Source organism: Hesperophylax consimilis, chromosome 17, assembly GCF_061612785.1.
Source record: "Hesperophylax consimilis isolate HC1 chromosome 17, BYU_Hcon_1.0, whole genome shotgun sequence".
Taxonomy (NCBI): domain Eukaryota; kingdom Metazoa; phylum Arthropoda; class Insecta; order Trichoptera; family Limnephilidae; genus Hesperophylax; species Hesperophylax consimilis.
The window spans coordinates 26,294,369-26,302,545 of NC_142852.1; the positions used below are offsets into that span (position 1 = coordinate 26,294,369).

General features: G+C 32.8%; 1 long non-coding RNA gene across 1 annotated transcript; it reads left to right on the forward strand.

Moving 5' to 3' along the window:
- The first annotated feature begins 4,738 nt into the window (after positions 1–4,738).
- On the forward strand, positions 4,739–5,162 carry LOC149416345 (uncharacterized). The gene is made up of 2 exons (XR_016303534.1): positions 4,739–5,019; positions 5,100–5,162. It is a non-coding gene; the product is annotated as an uncharacterized LOC149416345 (long non-coding RNA).
- Positions 5,163–8,177: the final 3,015 nt, after the last annotated feature.

Here is an 8,177-nt window from a genome sequence, read left to right on the forward strand (position 1 = left end):
TGTTTGATGTTCCAAGTTTACAAAAAAATCTATTCTAAAAATATTCTAGTTCATCACCTAAAAAATATGCCAGAGTCAAACCCCTCTCACGATCATAAAACCAGAGCCAAGCAAAGAGACATACTAAATATTCCTAAATGTAATTCTACCTTTGGACAAAGAAGCTCTGAATTTTTAGCAATAAAATTATATAATAAACTCCCTCTTAACATCAAACAAAGGAAAACGAAAAATAACTACATTAAGGACATCAAATCTTGGCTTAAGGAAATAACGGAAGAATAACTAGCTAATATATTAAAAACATCATCTTAGTCGATGAAAACGTATACTAACACATATAGTCCCCCTCAGCACAAGATTTCCTAGTGAGGAGGACTTCAATGATCTGTTTTAATTTTATTTATTTTTTCATGTGCCATACAAAAATGTACCAAATTATTTAAAAAAGGTAACTAAATAAAAAAAATCTACTACATTTGCTTATGATTTTGTTAACCTGACTACTTCATGTGCTTTCAGTTTCTCAACGAATCTACTTCATTTGCTAAAGATTTGTCTTACCAGTCGACAACATATTATGACGCTTTGGTCGGTAATTTTACAACCAACGCCAGCGGGATAACAATAATTTATTTATTTATTTATACTGGTTTTTTACAGATGTTCTCACTTACGTAAGAGCTATCCAGTTATAAAAGCTCAGTTAAGTTACAATCTACAAATTACATACACACAGGGAAAAATGCAATTAAATACAGGTTACGTACATTTATAAAACCAAACAAATAGTGATATAAATTAAACATAAGTTCTGTAAAATGACAAATAATACTAGCAGACAAGAGACACGAGAGTTACAGTGACACATTATATAGTTATCTAAACATATTATTTAGCAGCAACAGAACTTTTTATTGAATTTGTAAAGATTATCGACGACAATATCTACTTCAGCACACTCAATCTTATTGTACAGTCGACCCATTTGAATCAGAGGGCAAGTGATATTATAGGAAGGGTAAGTGATTTTATTTTTAAATATATATACGTGAAAAATGCTATCGTGTCTTAAAAGATGGGAATTGGGGACATTTATTTCAATATTGCCAAGACAAAATGAGATATCAAGATGGCCGTAGATAATTTTATTCAAACATATTAGGTAAGTCAATTACCTTCTTAGTTTAAGTGTATTAATCTTAAAGTATTCACGACGTGCATCGTATGATTTCAGATGATCATTTAGTCCACATTTGAAAGATAATAAGCATTTTTTTTAACTGATTCTAAAATGTTTTCATACTTGCAATAATTTGGATTCTAAATATTGCTTTCATATTCAAGTTTACTTCTAATTGAGGCATAGGAAAGGGTTAGAATTGATAGAGGATCTTTGAAAGGTTTTAAATCCCATCATTTTAAGTGATTTGTACTTAATGTGTAAATCAAACATAAATCTAGAATCAAGATTAATTCCTAGATCTCTTATAAAAGACATTTTTTTGAAAATAATCTTATTAATAACATAGCAGAAGTAGGGGGGCAAGATTTGACCCCTGTGGTACTCCAGAAGTTACAAATATGGGGAATGATTTGTATCCGTTAATAAGCACTAGTTGTGTTCTATTGATTTCATCCAGCGCAATAAGTCTCCATGTATTCCTATTTGTTCTAAATTCTTTAGTAAGATGGAATGGTTAACTTTATCAAAAGCTTTTTGGAAATCAGTATAAACTGCGTCTACTTGTAATCTTTCATTAAAGAATTACACACATAATTACAAACTTTCAAAAGATTTGAGTTGATAGATCTATGAGGAAAAAACCCATGTTGCCTAGTGCAGAGAATAGGCTTAATGTGAAAAAATATTTTTGTATATCAACGATTAAAAAACCTTGGCAAAACATGACAGTATAATAATTGGTCTGTAGTTTTTTTATCAAAGATTGGTCACCTGATTTGAAAACTGGTACCACATGTGCTTCTTTCCACAAGTCAGGAAAAGATCCCGTAGTTAAAGGATGCATTAAAGATAATGAACAGCGGTACTAAACATAAAAAATCTGTACAGCAACTGACAAATGATGGAGGAATTTTATCAGGTCTAGGACCTTTACTCGAGTCTATGTTACGTAAAAAACATTTTATTTCATCTGCACTTATATGTATTATACCTAGGTTGCTTTAGTTGTGCTCCGTAATGTTTGGCATTGAATCAGTAGGTACATGATATTGACTTAGTGTAATAAGATGAAAAATATTTAGAGAATATGTTTGCTGTGTGTTCTCCATCATCAAGATGCATCACTTTAGGAATGCAATTGGTTTTTCGCAAAGATTTTGAGTATGACCAGAATACTTTTATCATGCAGACCACTTTCAACAGAGTTAATGTATGATTTATAATTTTGACTTTTCTTAAATTAGAGAATTCTCTCTAATCTGATGCATAGTTATATTTTTTTACCTTAAGTCTAACCTTGTTTTTTTCTGAAGAAGAGCAGTCAATTGCTGACTAAACCAGACAGGATATTAATTTTTTGATTTAATAACATTTTTTATAAAATTTTCGTCAATTATTTCCAACAATTTTTCAACAAGAGAAACATGATGTTCACATTTTTATTTTTAAAAAGTGTTATCCAACTAACCGACAGTAGATCTTGTTGACATTTATTATAGTTTCCTTTCCTGAAGTTATACTTTTATTTATATTATTATAAATTATTTTTATTTTGTTTTACCTTTATTTCAAATGACGGGTGATAATGATCTTATTTGGTTAAGCCTGGTGCTGTATGTATATCTATGTTAACTTTATCAGACAAAATAAGGTCTAGTAAATTTTCATTTCTACTGAGTACATAGTTAAATTGATACAAATTACAAATTGATAAAAGGTTGACAAGACTGTGTGCTTTCTGACTTTTATAATTAGAAGGAGAAAGGACAAAAAAATATATAATGAATGCACCAACAGTAAGTAACCCGTCATCTCTTTCTGTATGATTAGACGCCATAGTCGGTCATGCTAACTTGCATATCAATCGCGGCTTTTTGTGCAAGGCAGACTCTATCTCCCGTGGCATGGTTTGCTGGTATCTTGAAGCAAGTGCAGGTCACACAGATGGCAGCTTGTGTTTTCTTGGGTCAATCCATAAAATCATGTCCTGTCAGAGCGCAGTGGCGACAAGTTTGTAATTCTTTAAATACCTTGATAGAGCGCTTTGTTCCTAGGGTCAACTTCACACCATCTAACTATCCCAAATGGTTTACGAGGGAATTAAAAAAAATTATTAATTATAAAAAACATATCCATAGGTTATATAAACATACCAGAAATCCTAATGATTACATAACTTTTACTAAATTACGTAAGCAGTGTAAAGAATTATCAATAAAATGCTATAGTGATTATGTAAGCCTAATAGAAAAAGAGGTACACCAAAATGTTAAAAAATTATGGAGTTTTTCTAAAAGTCAACAAAAAAATTATTGTGGATTTCCCAATAACATGTACTTAAAAGAAAAATTTGCCGACAGTATCGAAGGTATAGTTAATCTCTTTGCTGATTCATTTAAAAGTGTTTACGACACAGATATTCGTGTCAATACGATTCCCGATATTTCAGTGGAAGAGGTATTAAATCTAAGCCAATGTTTCATCAAAAAAGAATCTATAGAAAAAGTCATAAAAGAATTAGACAGCAATAAATCTGCTGAACCGGATGGTATTCCTCCAATATTTTTCAAAACCTGTGTTAGTAGTCTGATATATCCTCTTTATAAACTCTTTAACAATTCTTTAAGTTCTGGTTCTTTTCCAGCTCAGTGGAAAAAGAGTTATTTAACCCCTATTCATAAAAAAGGAGATAAAAGCGATATATCAAACCATAGACCAATTTGTATAATGTCTGCTTTACCGAAAGTTTTTGAGAAATTACTTCTAGATATCATTGTAAAACCTATCAACAACATTATTGTTCCTAACCAATATGGCTTCATCACAAGTCGCTCTACCTTAAGTAATTTAATGATTTATGAAAATTACATATCTGAATCTCTGGGTCTCAAACAACAAATGGACAGTATATACACTGACTTTAGTAAAGCTTTTGATAAGGAACGACATCACATACTTATTTATAAACTTCGATTTTTGGGCATCAAAGGTAAATTATTGAGTTGGATTGTTAGTTATTTTAGCCATAGGGTTGTAACGATTTGAAACTACTCGCCCCGGTGTCAAGCGCTTGAGAAGAACTTATTAATTTGACAAGCGTGCAGTTATGAACACAGCGACGGCCGAGTACATAATCATAGATTTCGAGCCAGTTCTAGAGAGGTTGGACAGCTGTCAGGCAGGGGGGTATAACTCAGCTTATAAACGTCAACACAAATTATAGACATGGTAAAAATCTATGTTTGTGACGTAGGCGATGCGTATTTTTTTTGTTTCTCGCTCACTTTACCATAAGACTCGTGCGCCAGAAAGAGAGGGTTCGCAAACGGTGTAATGCGTGGTAAGTTTTTAGATTCTCACGGCCAAAAGCATTTTTGTTGTTTGTTTTTGGGGTGTTATTACACATCTTCGGATCTACCGGATCTGCCCTGATGATGGACACTGCAACGCTGTCCGAAACGTCGGCTAAAGAAGGAGTTAGCGCAACACGGCATAACACCCCAAAAACAAACAACAAAAAAGGTGTAATGCGTGTTCTCGCCGCTAGGTGGCCGACTCATGCTTCCCGCCATTTCACTTCCTCTAAAAAACTGTAAGAAAAGTTTGACAGACGCCGTTGTTTGTCATCATAAAATTGTCAAATATCTGGTTGTGTGAAACAGTTGATTTATGTGTGATAAATAACATTTATGTGCCTACCGATAAAGTCCTTAAAACGTATTGTGTGAAAGGATGTACGGACAGAGACTATTCGACACAAGTTTCCAACCATAACCTCTGAGAGTCCATTTCGAGAATGGTGTTCAGCACGTATCATGACTACATCCTAAAAGGTATTCTATACTGCATCAGCCTATAATAATAATAATTTGTTTTGTTAATTCGGTTAATCTAATAATTATATTTATTTCAGAGCGTAACATCTCAACCAGCAGCGTACCCGTTGCTGCACAGGGGATGCTAGTAGAAAATGAAGGTACCTACATATCTGTTTTATATTACTTAAAAGGGAATAGTTTTGTTCGTCTAATATGTCAATCTTTACTTCAATTTCTCAAGAACTATGATATATTTTTTCCAGAAATAAGTGCATGACCCAGTCATGTCTTCTTTGCAACCAGCAGTGTCGCTCTTGCTGCACAGGGGATGGCAGTAGAACATGGAGGTACATATCTGTTTTATATTACTTAAAAGGGAATAGTATTGTTAGTTTTGTTCTTCTAATATGTCAATCTTTACTTCAATTTCTTCAAGAACTATGATATATTTTTTTCCAGAAATGAGTGCAGGACCCAGTCATGTCTTCTCTGTAACCAGCAGCGTTGCTCTTGATGCACAGGGGATGGCAGAAAATAGATGTAAAATATCTTGCATAGGTGACCCATATGATCCCACTAAGAAATTTGCTATCAACGCTCTTGAAATTCATTATGTCGTCGAGTATGTACTGAATTATAATTGCGAAAATTTATATCTTGTGCCTGTTATTGAAGAAACCATTGCCAAATATATATGTTTTGATGGCTTAATTGTAACGAACATAAAAATTTTTTATTCAATTCATTATCAAAATTACTGTACCATTTATAATCAATGCATGGTGTACCGATGTCAATAGAAAATTAATTGGCAAGGATACACTACCATACAATGGACCTGACTCCATGAAGAAAATGGCAGTACTGCAACATTTAAAATATGCTAAATATAGGAAGAAATGGTTGTCATAACTAATTTATTTTAATAAGTTAAAACCAATTAGGACAACAATTTGTTCCTATAAGCGTATTTTAAATATCGTAGTACTGCCATGCTCCTCATTAAATCAGGTCCATTGTATGGTTGTGGTGTATCCTTGCCAATTCATTTTCTATTGACATCTCTATATGAGTAGTAGAATAATAACGAAAAAATAAATATACAAGTCAAATATTGTTATCGTTTGTAATTTTAAGCCAAATATTCTCTGATGCGGAGTTTACATTATTCAGTTAGGCTGTATTAGTCTGCAGCCCATTTTCAGTCACCGACTAGTGTTAATAAAAAAATAGTCGAATTAGTTTATTTCATATGTCTAGTTTATATATAGTTCTACTTTTTTATTACATACTTGACATCATAATGAATATTCTCTCAACACCTTCTTTAAATTTTACTCTTGTATTTGGTGTTTTTATTTGTTATTATTATACCCTATTTATTTATCAGGTGCCAATATGTATTGTTAAAACAATAACCTATTGTTAAATTTACTTTTCTGTTTACACTGTTACATTCTTTATGTTGTGTACTATTCCTAAGTTAAAAATATCTAAAAGGCATATAAAGTTTTATGAAAGGTATAAATATTTAAGTAATAAGATAAGTAGGAGGGAAACAAAAATAATAATAATGTAATTAGACGCTAAAACAGTAGGTTGAATCGTTGACTGCCTTAAGGCCCGTTTATAATAGGAATAAGCGGTAAGAATAGGCCGGTGCCGTAATCCGTAATCCGTAATATTTTAGATCGTCGTTTATAATTGAAATAGGAATAGAATAGAATACGTCCATAGAAGTGACTATGCCGCTGTCACTCGTCTACGTCAACTGTCAACCATCTGTCAACCGAGAGTATATTCTTCTTCCATCTTATAAAAGTAATATTGTTTTATATAAATAAATATTGAAACGATGGATTCATCAGATATTGTTGCATGTGGAATGTTTTTGTCAATTCTGGGGCTAGCATACGCTGCAATAGGAGACACACAGTTGACGAAAAAATAAGGAAAAAACGACGTTGGAGTGTGCGTCCCATTAATCATAAAAGGAAGAAAACAGGACATTTCCATAATTAGTTTAAAGACATGGCGACAGTAGACAACGATCAACTTAAGAAATATACAAGAATGTCGCAGACCAATTTCTTTAAATTGTTAGGACTTCTACAACACAAATGTTATTGTTCGATTGTCAAATACATAAATAAACCACTCTTGTCAAATAGTAGATACCATAGAGTATCGATCGAAAATACATAAATCTCGGTATATATCTCAGCTTTCTGTAATCCGTAACCGCAAAAGATAAAGTTGGACCATCTTTTCGGTTATGGAAAAAAATAAGAGATTATTGCCATCTATTATAAACGGATACACAGGTTTCCTATCTTCCAACTTCTACGGCCTAGGGCTTTACGGCTTATTCTTACCGCTTATTCCTATTATAAACGGGCCTTTATTGACAACATTTTTTTCAATTGCCGTTGGATGTTGAAAGAAAATAACTATCATTTCCAACAGCTAGTTTTATATTGATACAGTAATTTCACCTTTTAAATGTGTTTTGTGCTTATATTATTGTATTTCATGTTTATATTTAAAAAATAAAATTATTGTACATGTAATTATGAGTTTGCTTTTCAGCTTCCTTCTGATAAAACGCTGTCCTGAGAAAATGAGCTGTAAAGGAAGTTCCTTTAAAGGTCATTTCTTTCTTAGGACAGGGCTTTGTCAGATGGGACCTTGTGGTCTTGGGTGACATTTTACTTATGTTTTAGGCTAATGAATTGGGTTTTAGGTAGGTTCCGAAGCAGAATTAAATTGTCTATGGTTGCGCCTTTTTTTTAAATTTCCTCTATCCTTTGTCGATGGTGTGCTGTGACGTCGGCGATGCGTGGTGTATTCAAATTTGCCAGATCTATGGTTAAAACTTGACGAAAGGAAACGTATGGAAAGAGGGCGGAGTTATCAATCTATAGATAGTTGATTTAATGGGATGTGGACACGGTCAAGCGGCTTGATCGCAAGCACGTAGTTTATTGTCTATGGCACTTTGTGTCAAGCATTTTGACCGTGTACCGAAGCTGGCTTGCAAGCATTGCGCAATTCTACGTGCTTGCGGCGAGGCTTGATGCGAATTTATATTTTTGTGGGAATAGACAAACGACAATAGACAAATAAATATCACGTATCATAAACAATGATATAAATTGAATAAAATTGTTGTA